Genomic DNA, 13,372 nt, shown 5'->3' on the forward strand with positions numbered 1-13,372 from the left:
AAAAAAAAAAAAAAGAACAAAATGGTCATATATTAAGAAAAAGGAGAAAAAAAAATGAACCAATGACTAAAAAGTCAAAATGATATAATTTCAAATATTTTCTCACAGTCACTGAAAATGTAGTAATAAACAACTCAAGTTGTTCTGTAAATTGTGACAGAGTTGCTGAAACATCTCATTAGTTGTAGGAAATATTAACATTCAGAGGTCAGTGTGGCTGTTAACTGTAAGTCTTTTTCTGAAAAATATTAAAAGTCAAATGTTCAAGATGAATTAAATCTAACTCAAATGAACTAGTCAAGGAAACTACTCAGATAGTTTGAAACTCAGGATGTCTTTTAATTGGAAATTGGTACTCCATGAATAGCAGTAGATGAGTTTAGAGCGGAAACAGAGGACAAGGTCACACAGTGCTTTGTAAGTCATTGTCTGGATTGTGGCTTCTACTCTTAGTGAAATGGGCCACTGGGGATTCCCAGGCAGAGGAGTGACATGCTCTCACTTATATGTTAATGGTTTTCTATTATTGCTGTCCTGAAACAGATGGGAGATGAGCAAAGGTCTGCTCCATCAAAATACAGCTGTGAAAATCCAGCAAAAGCTTTAACATTCTGAAAACTTATTTCATAATGCCTACTACTTACTTAGTACCTACTAAATTCTGGGCACGTTGCATATCTTAAATCCTCAGAACAACCTTGTAATGCTAGTGGTGTTACTCATCTTTTACAGTGGAGGATACTGAGGTTTAGACAAGTTCAGTAACTTGCCATCAGCAGAGCAGCCAGGTCCACACCCAAATGTCTGACTTATAAACTATTTCTTTCCACTCTATCACGCAACCACCAACCTGCTTTTCAAAGAAAGTATTTTATCTATTTTTTAAAACAAGTAGCAGTTTAAGATTTTAACCTCACTAGACTTCACTTCTTTTCCATATTTACGTCACAGTGGATTCTGAGCTGCATTACTATAGCCTGGCAAAAATTTTATTAACTGACATAGTACCTTTTCTTTCCTTTCATTGATAATTGATTTAGCAATGGTCACAAACAATACTTTTTCTAGGAGAAAAAGAGTGTTACATAGAAAAGATTGTCAATGGTAGGTAAATTATTAGAGAAATCAAATTTCAAGCAAAGGTATATAATTATACGAACAGCTCGGCTAAAGAGTCTGTGTATTTACAGTCTTAAATGCTTATACAGAATGCCTCTCACATGTTGTTCCTGATAAGCTCTTTTTATAATAAATCATTAATAAGCTCCTAGTTGAGTCTTTCCCTCATATTTTAAAAAAAAATTTATATTTTTAAAACCTCAAGGTGATGTTATACACTTGGTAAATTCTTACAAGCTATTAAGGTTTTAATCTGGATAAAAGAATAAAAAGGACTTGAAGTTTTTAAACAATGGCAAAATGGAAGTTATTAATTTATGGGTGTATGTTAGATATATTTCTGGCAAAGACAGACAAAAACAAAACTAAAAACTAATAGTAATGAAATTTTTTAGACTACTTCCTTTATTTAGTAGAAATGATAAAAGGAAACTGAAAGCCCATTCAGAATTGAAAAACTATAAACTTTCCTTGCACAAACTAGAAAATAATTTTTATTTTAGCAACTTTTATAATCTTATTCAAAATTATAATATTCTAGTTGGCCATATTTATAAACTATTAATATTGAGGTAGATGCTAAAGTATAACCTGCTGCTTTGCAAATTACATCCTTCATTAGCTATAAGCATTGCTTGCCTGGTGTTTAATCAATCCTGAAATCTACCAATTAAATCGCCTTTAGATAAATGTGTGTAACTGTGGATTGAAGATCTCAGATAAATACAATCACGTGAAAAATTTAAGAATCTTTTCAGCTATATACTAGATACCTGGGAATCTATGCCATTAACTAATTAACTTTAAAAACACCTGATGCTTACCACGTGCTAGTTACTAGGAATCCAATTGGGCACATCAGAAACAGTGCCTGTGGTCTTAGACTATATAAATCATTTTATCTTAGTCTCAGTAGATCTGGCTATATTGTAAAGGTATATATCTAAAAGATAGGAAAATAAACAATGATAAAATCATGCAAAGGCGTAAACTTCAAGTTGGAAAATAAATGCTTTAGAATGATTTTTCCTGTCTGCCATAAACTCTAACTTCACATTTCTGACTGGCTTGGAACCTGTCCGTTAGCTAACTACATGTCTCCTTTCATCTATTCTTTTGACTCCTCCTTTATCCTTTCCTTTTAACCCACAGTCTTTATCCAACATCCTGAGTCCATGTCGGACATTCTAGCAATCGGCCTCCATTACAACCCAACATGGACAAAAAGAGGGAGGCAGTAAACTTATTGCTGATATACTGATAATTATTGTGTTTATCAAAGGCACTTAATGAATCCACGTTTCTAACTCTGAAATTTTCAATTGTCATTTAATGTTTCCCTCCCAGACACCGGGTTCAATTGGGAATGTTTTGGGAAGGGTACAAATTGCTGTTCTTGCTGGCTAAACTATGTCACCTGACATCCTTCAGCTCCACCCCTTCTGGAGCTGTTTAGATTCAGCTAAGCACTAACAAAGGCCCAAGCATCAAGGAGGGAGAGAAAAGGGTAGGGTCAATGGGGAGATACAGTATTTTCCTTTCCACAAGCATAAGTCATCAAAACATATTCAGGGGTTTATGAAAGTTGATAGAATTGGAGAACTTGACAGAATAAATTTTAAAAATAAAGATCAAAGTGAAATTTTGCTTCTAATGTATGTCCACAGAGCATATAAGATATGATGGAAATACTCCTAATTATCTACCTTATGATTTCATGGCAAGAATCACACTCTCAGTGTTCTTATTCCTTGAAATGCATTACATGAAATTCCACACATCTAGGGCATATACATTTTGGATTTGGTTGGTGAATATAATACTTGACCTATCCAGTCTATTGGTTCCTCTGTAAGAGAGGAACAGTAGTTATCTGATTTAATTCTAAAAACACATTAAAGTGTTGAGGCATATAAGGTACATCATTTATTTTGGCCAGCCCTGTCCTTTGGAAATAGACTATAAGTAAAGCAAGTGAAAACTTGCCTTCCTTCCTACTCACTTAGCAGAAAGCATTAGTTCTGATCAAACAGCAATTGCAGAGAGCTTAAAATGCTGGAAACACCTGGAGAAAGCATGCTAAACTTAAATAAAAGTTTTCATTCTTATATATAAAACGATTAATTCTTTCGTCATTTAGAGACCACATTATGTTATGAAAGAGAAATATGACATTTTAAAGAACTTAAGGCTTTATCATTATCTAGAGCATTTTCAGGATGGACATCAATTGCAAAAACAAATGCTGTGATCACCTCCTTAAAGTGATTCAGTCCATAGTTCATGAAATAAGAACCAGAAGACGGTAGCTAGCTACCATGGCTATACTTATGACCGATCCAAGTAGGAAAATCACTGGCAAAAAAGACCACTGACTTCTGACTTAGTGCCTGATCTGAATCCACCCATTTACTCTTCAGTGGCTGTGAAGTACCAACCCACACCAAAAGAAGTATTGGAATTACACAGTAAATATTCCTCAGACAGACACTGCAATGGGATTTGTTTTTTAATCCCAAACTGAACAAATAAGCAAAAAATAAATACCTTGGGCAATAGCTTCACGCTGCTTCAAACCCTTGCCGGTGCACTTGAGCTACCTTCAAAACACCGACTTCCTACACTGTCTTAAGATGTAAATTCAAACCGGGACGCAGGACTCCTAAAAACAGCAAATAGTAACAAACATGAAGCAGAAACAGAAAACGACCTCTTAAACAATACAAGAACTGTCTACAAGAAAGGCGGTAATAATAACTCTTAATAACAACCCCTTTCACTGTTTCCAGCTGATTTGAGGAGGACCCCGCAGTTTTAAAGTAAAACTGGAAACCTGACTCCCCACCCCCTCACTTCTCCAGCTGGGCCTCGTCCCTTAATTCTAGAAATCGCTATCGCGAAAGCTAAGTGCCGAGAGAGTGCGAGGGCGCTTTTGGGTAGCAGAAATGTTAGCTCAAAATCGACGGCTTACAGTTATTCCTTAAAATGTTTAAACAGCATTCATGTAAAAGACACGGATTCACTTACTCCGATGACAGTTTTCCTCCCCTAGGCGAAACACGCAGTGCGCCGGAGCGGATTATTTTTAGGGTGGTGGGAGACCAGCTGCTGCCTCCTATCGAGTTTCTAAATTCCACAGACTGCTCTGGGCCGGGGCGGACTCCGCGACTGTGAGGCAGGAAACTGGGCAAAGCCCCGCCGCGCAGCGCCTGGGGCCGGAGACCCTCCCCATCCCTGCTCTGCCCAGCTGTAACTTGGGGCGCGCGACGCAGCGATTTCACAAACCCGAGTGATAAGGCGTCCCCTAAACTTCATTAGACACTGGGACTTGAAATATGATTCCATGATTCTCCAGAGTCGGGTTTTCAAACGTCAAAACACTCAAGGTATTCTTGTTTCTTTGTTTTGTTGTGTTTTTCCACGCTCTGTAAGCACCCTTTTATCAGCCACAGAAAGAAGTGAATTTGCGGGTTCCGCTGCTTCCCCCTGAACGGATCCGGGAAATGAAGGGCTCATTGTAGGTAGAGGCACTCACTGCTGGGCTATTCGTGCGCGAATGTCTCACAGGAGCAAGGCAGGCTCAAGTCGAGTTTTCCACCTTTCCCCGGCGACCTGGAAAACTTGGCTACTCTGGTGGACCAGCCGCCGCGCAATCGAAGGGCGGCGACCCTTGCCCACGGTCCCCGAAAGTGAGACGCTGGTTCCCATGGACTGCACAAACAGTTCCCCCTCTTCTCCTGTTCCCAGCCAGAGATATAATAAACTCTCGAGATAACGTGTTTATAAAACGATCACCCCACAACTACTCCCCCGCAAAACGCAAGCGGTGAATTTTGTCCCCGACAACCCTCTTTAATTAACACTGGATTTTCTCAAGAGCCAGTTTTGAGTCAGCTTGAGATAAGCATTGTTTTCAGCAACTGTCCTATTCCAGTAAAACATGGTCAGTCGGACGGACTGCTGCCCCCGAGGCTCCGCGCGGCATCCTCAAGGGGCACTGCTGGAGGACTGCGGGCTGCTGGCGCTGGTCCCCAGACCTGACCCCTAAACACCGGTGGCCTCCTGGCCTCTGCGATGTAGTGGGCCCAGGCCAACTCCAGTCCTGCCAGTCCCAGGGGATTTTTCCGCGGGCGCCCCACTCTTGAGAAGGTCGCTGCATTTCCGGGTGAGTGCCTGGCCTGCGCCGGCGGCTGGGACTTGAACCCGCGGCCGCTAAAGATCTGCAAGGCTACTTAGGCGGAAACCTGGGAGGGTCCGAAGACTCGGTTCTTGTGGCCTTTCAACGCTTGACAACTGTACCCTGGCGCTGTCTGCAGCGATGCAGGGAGATAAGAGCTCCCACTTCAACAGTGAGGATCCTAATACTATGGATGGAGGCAAGGGAGACCCTGTGAGCAAGTTGGACGCGGGGCCAGACTCCCCAAGGCATCTGTGGAGAGAGAACTGGAAATAGAGGGTGCAGATAATCCCAAGATGAAAACTCTGAGTGTGACTATAGAAAATGAAGTTTACTTGAGGATTTTTAAAGAATATTACAATTATTAAGGTTATTTACAATGATATTTTAAAATCATGCTTATTGTAGAAACTTTGGAAGATGTGACACTGTACAGTGGAGATCCGTGAGCCCCCCCCATAGATACACATGTGCACACACACCCATAAAACTACTGAAAACATTTTTGTTACAGTTTAACAAACACAGGCAGTAGGGTGCATTGATTAAGAGGGTGGACTAGGAAGGCAGCCTGCTCGATAATCAAAGCCTGCTAGTTAGTTCAGTGACTGAACAAGTCGTATAAACCCCCTGTGTATCAGCTTCCTGTTTAATGGGACAATAAAGGTAAATAATTAAAATAATTTAAAATTTAAATGGCTACATAATATTCCATTGAAAGTCCATACAATAACTTAAAATTCATTTTCCCATTGTTCAAGATATAGTTGCCAAATTGTACTAATATCTGTGATCAGATGATGACTTTTTTTTTCAGAAAATTTTTTTCTTTCTAACAAGGAATTTTTTAAGATATCTGAAAAATAATTACAGGATCAAAAGTGGTAAATATCTTTAAGGCGGTCAACATAGAATGCAAAATCACCCTTCTAAAAAGTTTGTGGTAAGTACCCCAAATTATATGAGATGACCGATTACACTCATACTCAAACAAGTATTGGATATTGCTATTTTTTTATTTTAAAAATATTTTAACTTGACAGATAATAGTCAATTCTGTTATGAACAGTCAACATTTCCACAATGTTGATTAATCTTTGTATCCCCTCTTATGTGGCAGTTTGTTCACATACTTGTGTATTTCATGGGTCTTAATGAAGTTTATCATTTGTATAAATATTTAATAAGAGGATACTAAAATCAAATGTTTTATAAGAGGATACTAATCCTGCTTCATATATAAGACACATTTTTTCCCAATTTGTCGTATTTAAAAAAAAGTGCTGCCTTTAAACAAAAAAGAAAAAAGTTTTTATGTATTTAAAAAAGATTTATTAGAGCACACACTATGTGCTAGACACAGAAGCTAGTGATGAGTCAGATCTATAGGGTTTATTGCAATTCATTGAACTTTCTTTTAAGGGAAATTTTATGTTAGCAAATTTGCTGCTTGTTGCCATTGCAATGTATTACAATGCTTTCATTAATAAATATTTACCTTTATATTTGTTTAAAGGCTTTTGTAAAAATTTCACTTTGGAATTTATTTTGGCATTAAAATTTTCATGGGATGAAAATCTACATTAATATTTTATTTGTTACATGAACACTATTTACTGAATAACCTTTTTCTGCATTGTGGTATAATACTACCTCTGTCATATACACACAATTAGTTCATAATAAGATTTGTTTCTGGGCTAACTATTCTGTTTATTTGATGTGTTTCAATTTTTTATTATATTGCTATGATTAAACTGATTTGATTATTAAAGATTAAATTATATTTTAACCCTCATAGTGCCAATCCCCCTTTCACTCTTTTCAAAATTTTCAAAGCACCTCTTTTTTGGGGATTTTATTGGAATTTCATTAAATCTAGAAAGTAATTTATAAAGAACATATTTTTAGTGCTTTGTCTCTTCACCCAGAAATGTAGTTTCTCATTTATTTGTCTTCCTTTTACCTCAATATTAAATTTATACAGGTCTGTGCATATTTTATAAAGATTGATCATACAAATTTCATATTTATGTTTTAATATTTGTACTGCTATTAAGGATGTACTATTTATTTTATCCAAAAAATTGTATGTTTATCTTATATCAAGACACTTTGGTAGGATTTATCAACAATTGCAGAACTATTTCACCCTGTTACCTTGACTTTACAGAAAACATTATTTCATCTCCAAATAGTGGTACCCTTCCTTCCCTTTTTCAAATACTTACAGCTTGTTTGCATTTTATCTCTAATTTTCATTAACCAAATTCCAGAAGTATTAAATAATACAAAAAGATAAATAATTGTTTCTGTCAGAAATATATACAATATATTTTTAAATCAACATTGGTAAGTAAAATTTTCATAAAATAAAAAGTATCCATGATACATGTAAAATCCAAACTCTTTTGAAATAGCCCTGATTCCGGATATGAAGTATTTCTATCTCTCCAGGAAGTTTTCTTATGCCTTTAACTAGTCAGTCTAATCATCTCTTACTTAGGGTAACAAATGAGCTGAGGTCTATCACTAGAGATTAGTTCACAAATGTCATATAAAAGGAGTCATACGGTATGTACTTTCTTGTGTCTGGCTTCTTCAGGTAAGCATAATATTTTTGAGATTCATCCATGTTGTTATATATATATCAATTTTATTCCTTTTATTGCTGAGAAGAATTTCACTGTATGAATATGCACACTTTGTTTATTCATTCACCTATCTGTATATGTTTAGGTTATTTCCCATTTTTGGCAGTGATGAATGAAGTTTCAGTGAACAGTTTTGTAAACAGTTTTTTTTTTTCCCCTCTTGGGTAAATGTTAAGCAGTGGATTTGCTGAGTCATATGGTAACTATACATTTAACTTTACAGAAATTACCAAAATATTCTTCAAAGTGATTGAAACATTTTACATTCCTTCCAGAAAATTATGACTGTTCCAGTTGCTCCACAATCTTGCCAATATTTAGTATCGTCATTGTTGTTGTTTTTCTAAATTTTAGTCCTCATATTGCATGTGAACTGGTTCTTGATTATGGTTTTAATTTGCATCTACCTTACAACAAATGATTTTGAACACATATTTTCATGGTATTACTGGTCATTTATTTTTTCATGGTAGGCATAACTCTACGGTGGCTCCCATTATATTTGCTCCTGGTGTTACTCCTATTATTACATTATGTTACATGACAAAAGGGATTTTGCAGATGTAATTAGGGTTACTAATTAGCTGACTTTAAAATAGGCAGATTAGAGTGACATCAGGAAGATCACAAAATAAGAGCCACCAGCCTTTATACTTCCACAAAACACAACAATTAGACAGCTATCCACAAAGAAAAATGGACCTAGGAGGGCTCAAAAATCCAGTTAGCAAAAACACAGTGAGAAAAAAAAAGAAAAGGTCACTTGAAAGATTGGCTTAGCAATGTCTGCAGATGGCTATAAACAAACAGGGATGGGGTATCTGTATCAGCCATATGTTGGTCCCATCATGATCCACAGTGGCTACTCTGTATAGGACCCTGGTAGTCTTAGCCACTGAGTACCTCAACAACCCCACAGCAGAAAACACTGTAGTGTTTGTTGGCACTGACCCCATTGGCCCTCTCTATAGAGGACATCAGCAGCTTTTGCCATTGAAGTAACCAACAGCCATCCCACCATAGATCTCCAGGAGAGGGAAACATTGCCGCCCACTCTCTGAAAGGATGTGCTTTTGTGTTGACCAGAGACCAGGACTGCCACCTCTAACCCCAACCTCATGCATGCTCTGGAACTCAGAGCCACAGCTTCTCTGTACACATGCACCTTGGACACCAGTTCTGTGAACACTCTGCATATGTCCATACTCCATACCTAGCTCTATGGCTGTTGCACATATACTTGTGTCTCAGGCACTAGAGCCACTGCTGTCAAAGTAGAGCCAGTGCCCTGGACACAGAGCCACTGTCTGTCTGCATATGTTCATACTCTGGACCCTGGCTATATGGTCACTTGCTACGCTTCTACATCTCAAACATTGGGACTCCTGTCAATGTGAGCAACCCAGAGCCCTGGACTCTGGAGCTGCTGTCTGTCCACAAGTGCCTGTGCTCCAGACTCTATCTCTGTGGCTGCTGCACAGATGCCCACTTGTGCATCAGACACCATTGCCACTGCCACAGTGAGGGTGCCCATGTGCTGGGCTTGGCCCCAAGAGGGATCCTCTCAACAATGACATCCCCTGTGAGACAAGAAGAGATCAAGAGGTTCCTAGAAGCCACCAAAGATCCCAACTGTTATTATCACCACTGCAGATATGCATTGCCTTGGCCATTAAAGAATTCTTCAATATTTGCCAATGTTAACCTCAGCTGATGTGGATATTTCACCACTGGGCCTTCCCCAAAGCCATAATTTCCACATCTCATTCAGTCAATGCCCTCACACTCACATGCAGGTGAATGTCTTTGCCCAGCGAAGCTAGTCTATAAAGTCTGGAAGGAATAACTACTCCATTAATTGCTCAGATATCAATGCAAAACTATAAGGTACATGCAAAGTCAATGAAACATACCACCAGAGGAACACAATTTTCAAGGGACTGACCTAAAAGAAATAGAGATTTATAAATTGTTGGGCAAAGAATTTAAAATAATTGTCTTATGGAAGCTCAGTGAGTTCAAAGAGAATGTACATAACTCAGTAATAAGAAAAACATGCAAGCTAGCAGCTCAACAGAGACATAGAAATCATAAAAAAATTTCTGGGGCTAAAGAATACAATTAATAAAATGAAAAATACAATAGAGAGCGTCAACAGCATACTTAATCAAATAGACCAAAAATCTGTGAACTGTAAGACAGGTCATTTGAAATTACCCAGTCAGTCTAAGTGAAGTAACTCAGGAATGAAAAACCAAACATCGTATGTTCTCACTCATAGGGAGCTAAGCTATAAAAATGCAAAGGCATAAGAATGACACAACTGACTTTGGGGACTAAGGGGGAAAGAGTTGTTGAGGGATAAAAGATTACAAACGGGGTACAGTGTATCATGCTCCAGTGACGGGTGCATCAAAATCTCACAAATCACCACTAAATAACTTCCTATTGTAACCAAACACCACATGTTCCCCAATAACCTATGGAAATAATAATTAAGAAATAAATAAACGTTGCAGAATCTCAGTCCTTGAACAAAAGCTCCCTGGCATGTCCTAAAAGTTTCTTTTGTTTATTAACTTCAACTTTATTCACACTGGAAACCATTGTACATTATCTACTAGATCATTTTTAATAGTCTTTCTCATTATATAAGCAATTAATGAATACAGTTTCCTTTTAAAAGGTTTTTTTTATTATTATACTTTAAGTTCTGGGGTACATGTGCAGATCTTGCAGGATTGTTACATAGGTATACACATGCCATGGTGGTTTGCTGCCTCCATCCTCCCATCAATACATTAGGTATTTCTCCTAAAGTTATCCTTCCCCAATATCCCCACCCGCTGCTATCCCTCCCCTAGCCCCCAACTCCCCAACAGACCCAAGTGTTTGATGTTCCCCTCCCTTTGTAAATGTGTTCTCATTGTTCAGCACCCACTTGTGAGTGAGAACATGCAGTGCTTGGTTTTCCGTTCTTGTGTCAGCTTGCTGAGAATGATGGTTTCCAGCTTAATCCATGTCCCTGCAAAGGACGTGAACTCATCATTTTTATGACTATATAGTATTCCATGGAGTATATGTGCCACATTTTCTTTATCCAGTCTATCCTTGATGGGCATTTGGGTTGGTTCCATGTCTTTGCAATTGTAAACAGTGCCGCAATGAACATACGTGTGTATGTGTCTTTATAACAGAACAATTTATAATCCTTTGGGTATATACCCAGTAATGGGATTGCTGGGTCAAATGGTATTTCTATTTCTAGATCCATGAAGAATCGCCAAACTGTCTTCCACAATGGTTGCACTAATTTACATTCCCATCAACAGTGTAAAAGTGTTCCTGTTTCTCCACATCCTCTCCAGCATCTGTTGTCTCCAGATATTTTAATGATCGCCATTCTAACTGGCATGAGATGGTATCTCAATGTGGTTTTGATTTGTATTTCTCTAATGACCAGTGATGATGAGTATTTTTCCATATGTTTGTTGACCGTATAAATGTCTTCTTTTGAAAAGTGCTTGTTCATATCCTTCACTCACTTTTTGATGGGGCTGTTTTTGTTTTTGTAAATTTGTTTTAGTTCTTTGTAGATTCTGGATATTAGCCCTTTGTCAGATGGGTAGCTTGAAAAAATTTTTTCCAATTCTGTTGGTTGCTGGTTCACTCTAATGATTTTCTTTCACTGTGCAGAAGCTCTTAAGTTTCATTAGATCACATTTGTCTATTTTGGCTTTTGTTGCCATTGCTTTTTGTGTTTTAGACATGAAGTCCTTGCCTATGCCTATGTCTTGAATGGTATTGCCTAGGTTTTCTTCTAGGGTTTTCACGGTTTTAGGCCTTATGTTTAAATCTTTAATCCATCTAGAGTTAATTTTTGTATAACGTGTAAGGAAGGGGTCCAGCTTCAGCTCTTTGCACATGGCTAGCCAGTTTTCCCACCATTTATTAAACAGGGAATCCTTTCTCCATTGTTTGTATCAGGTTTGTCAAAGATCAGATGGTTGCAGATGTGTGGCATTGCCTCTAAAGCCTCTGTTCTGTTCCATTGGTCTATATCTCTGTTTTGGTTTCAGTACCATGCTGTTTTGATTACTATAGACTTGCAGTATAGTTTGAAGTCAGGTAGAGAACAAAGCCTCCAGCTTTGTTCTTTTTGCTTAGGATTGTCTTGGCTATGTGAGCTCTTTTTTGGTTCCATATGAAGTTTAAGGTTGTTTTTTCCAGTTCTGTAAAGAAGGTCAATTGTAGCTTGATGGAGATAGCATTGAATCCATAAATTATTTTGGACAGTATGGCCATTTTCACAATATTGATTCTTCCTAACCATGAGCATGGAATGTTTTTCCATCTGTTTGTGTCCTCTCTTATTTCCTTGAGCAGTGGTTTGTAGTTTTCCTTGAAAAGGTCCTTCGCTTCCCTTGTTAGTTGTATTCCTAAATATTTTATTGTCTTTGTAGCTGTTGTGAATGTGAGTTCACTCATGATTTGGCTCTCTGTTTGCCTGTTATTGGTGTATAGGAATGCTTGTAATTTTTGCACATTGATTTTGTCTCCTGAGATTTTGCTGAAGTTCCTTATCATCTTAAGGAGATTTTGGGCTGAGATGATGGGGTCTTCTAAATCATGTCATCCGCAAATAGAGACAATTTAACTTTTTCTTTTCCTAACTGAATACCCTTTATTTCTTTTTCTTGCCTGATTGCTCTGGCTAAAACTTCTAATACTATGTTTAACAGGAATGGTGAGAGAGGGCACCCTTGTCTAGTGCCAGTTTTCAAAGGGAGTGCTTCCAGTTTTTGCCCATTCACTATATCGACAGTGGGTTTGTCATAAATAGCTTGTATTATTTTGAGATACATACCATTGATACCTAGTTTATTGAGAGTTTTTAGCATAAAGCACTGTTGAATTTTGTCAAAGGCCTTCTCTGCATCTATTGAAATAATCGTGGTTTTTGTCTTTGGTTCTGTTTATGTGGTGGATTACATTTATAGATTTTCATATGTTGAACCAGACTTGCAACTCCAGGATGAAGCCTACTTGATTGTGAGGGATAAGCTTTTTTATGTGCTGTTGCATTCAGTTTGCCAGTATTTTATTGAAAATTTTTGCATCAATGTTCATCATGGATATTGGCCTGAAATTTTCTTTCTTACTTAGTTGTGTCTTTGCCAGGTTTTGTTATCAGGATGATGTTCATCTCATAAAATAAGTTAGGGAGAATTTCCTCTTTTTGTGTTGTTTGGAAAAGTTTCAGAAGGAATGATACTAGCTCCTCTTTGTACATCTGGTAGAGTTCAGCTATGAAGCTGTCTGTACCTGGACTTTTTTGGTTGGTAGGCTATTGATTGCTGCCTCAACTTCAGACCTTGTTATTGGTGTATTCAGGGATTCAGCTTCTTCCTATACTTTTATC

The sequence above is a fragment of the Cebus imitator genome, unplaced genomic scaffold, assembly GCF_001604975.1.
Source record: "Cebus imitator isolate Cc_AM_T3 unplaced genomic scaffold, Cebus_imitator-1.0 Scaffold25, whole genome shotgun sequence".
Classification (NCBI taxonomy): domain Eukaryota; kingdom Metazoa; phylum Chordata; class Mammalia; order Primates; family Cebidae; genus Cebus; species Cebus imitator.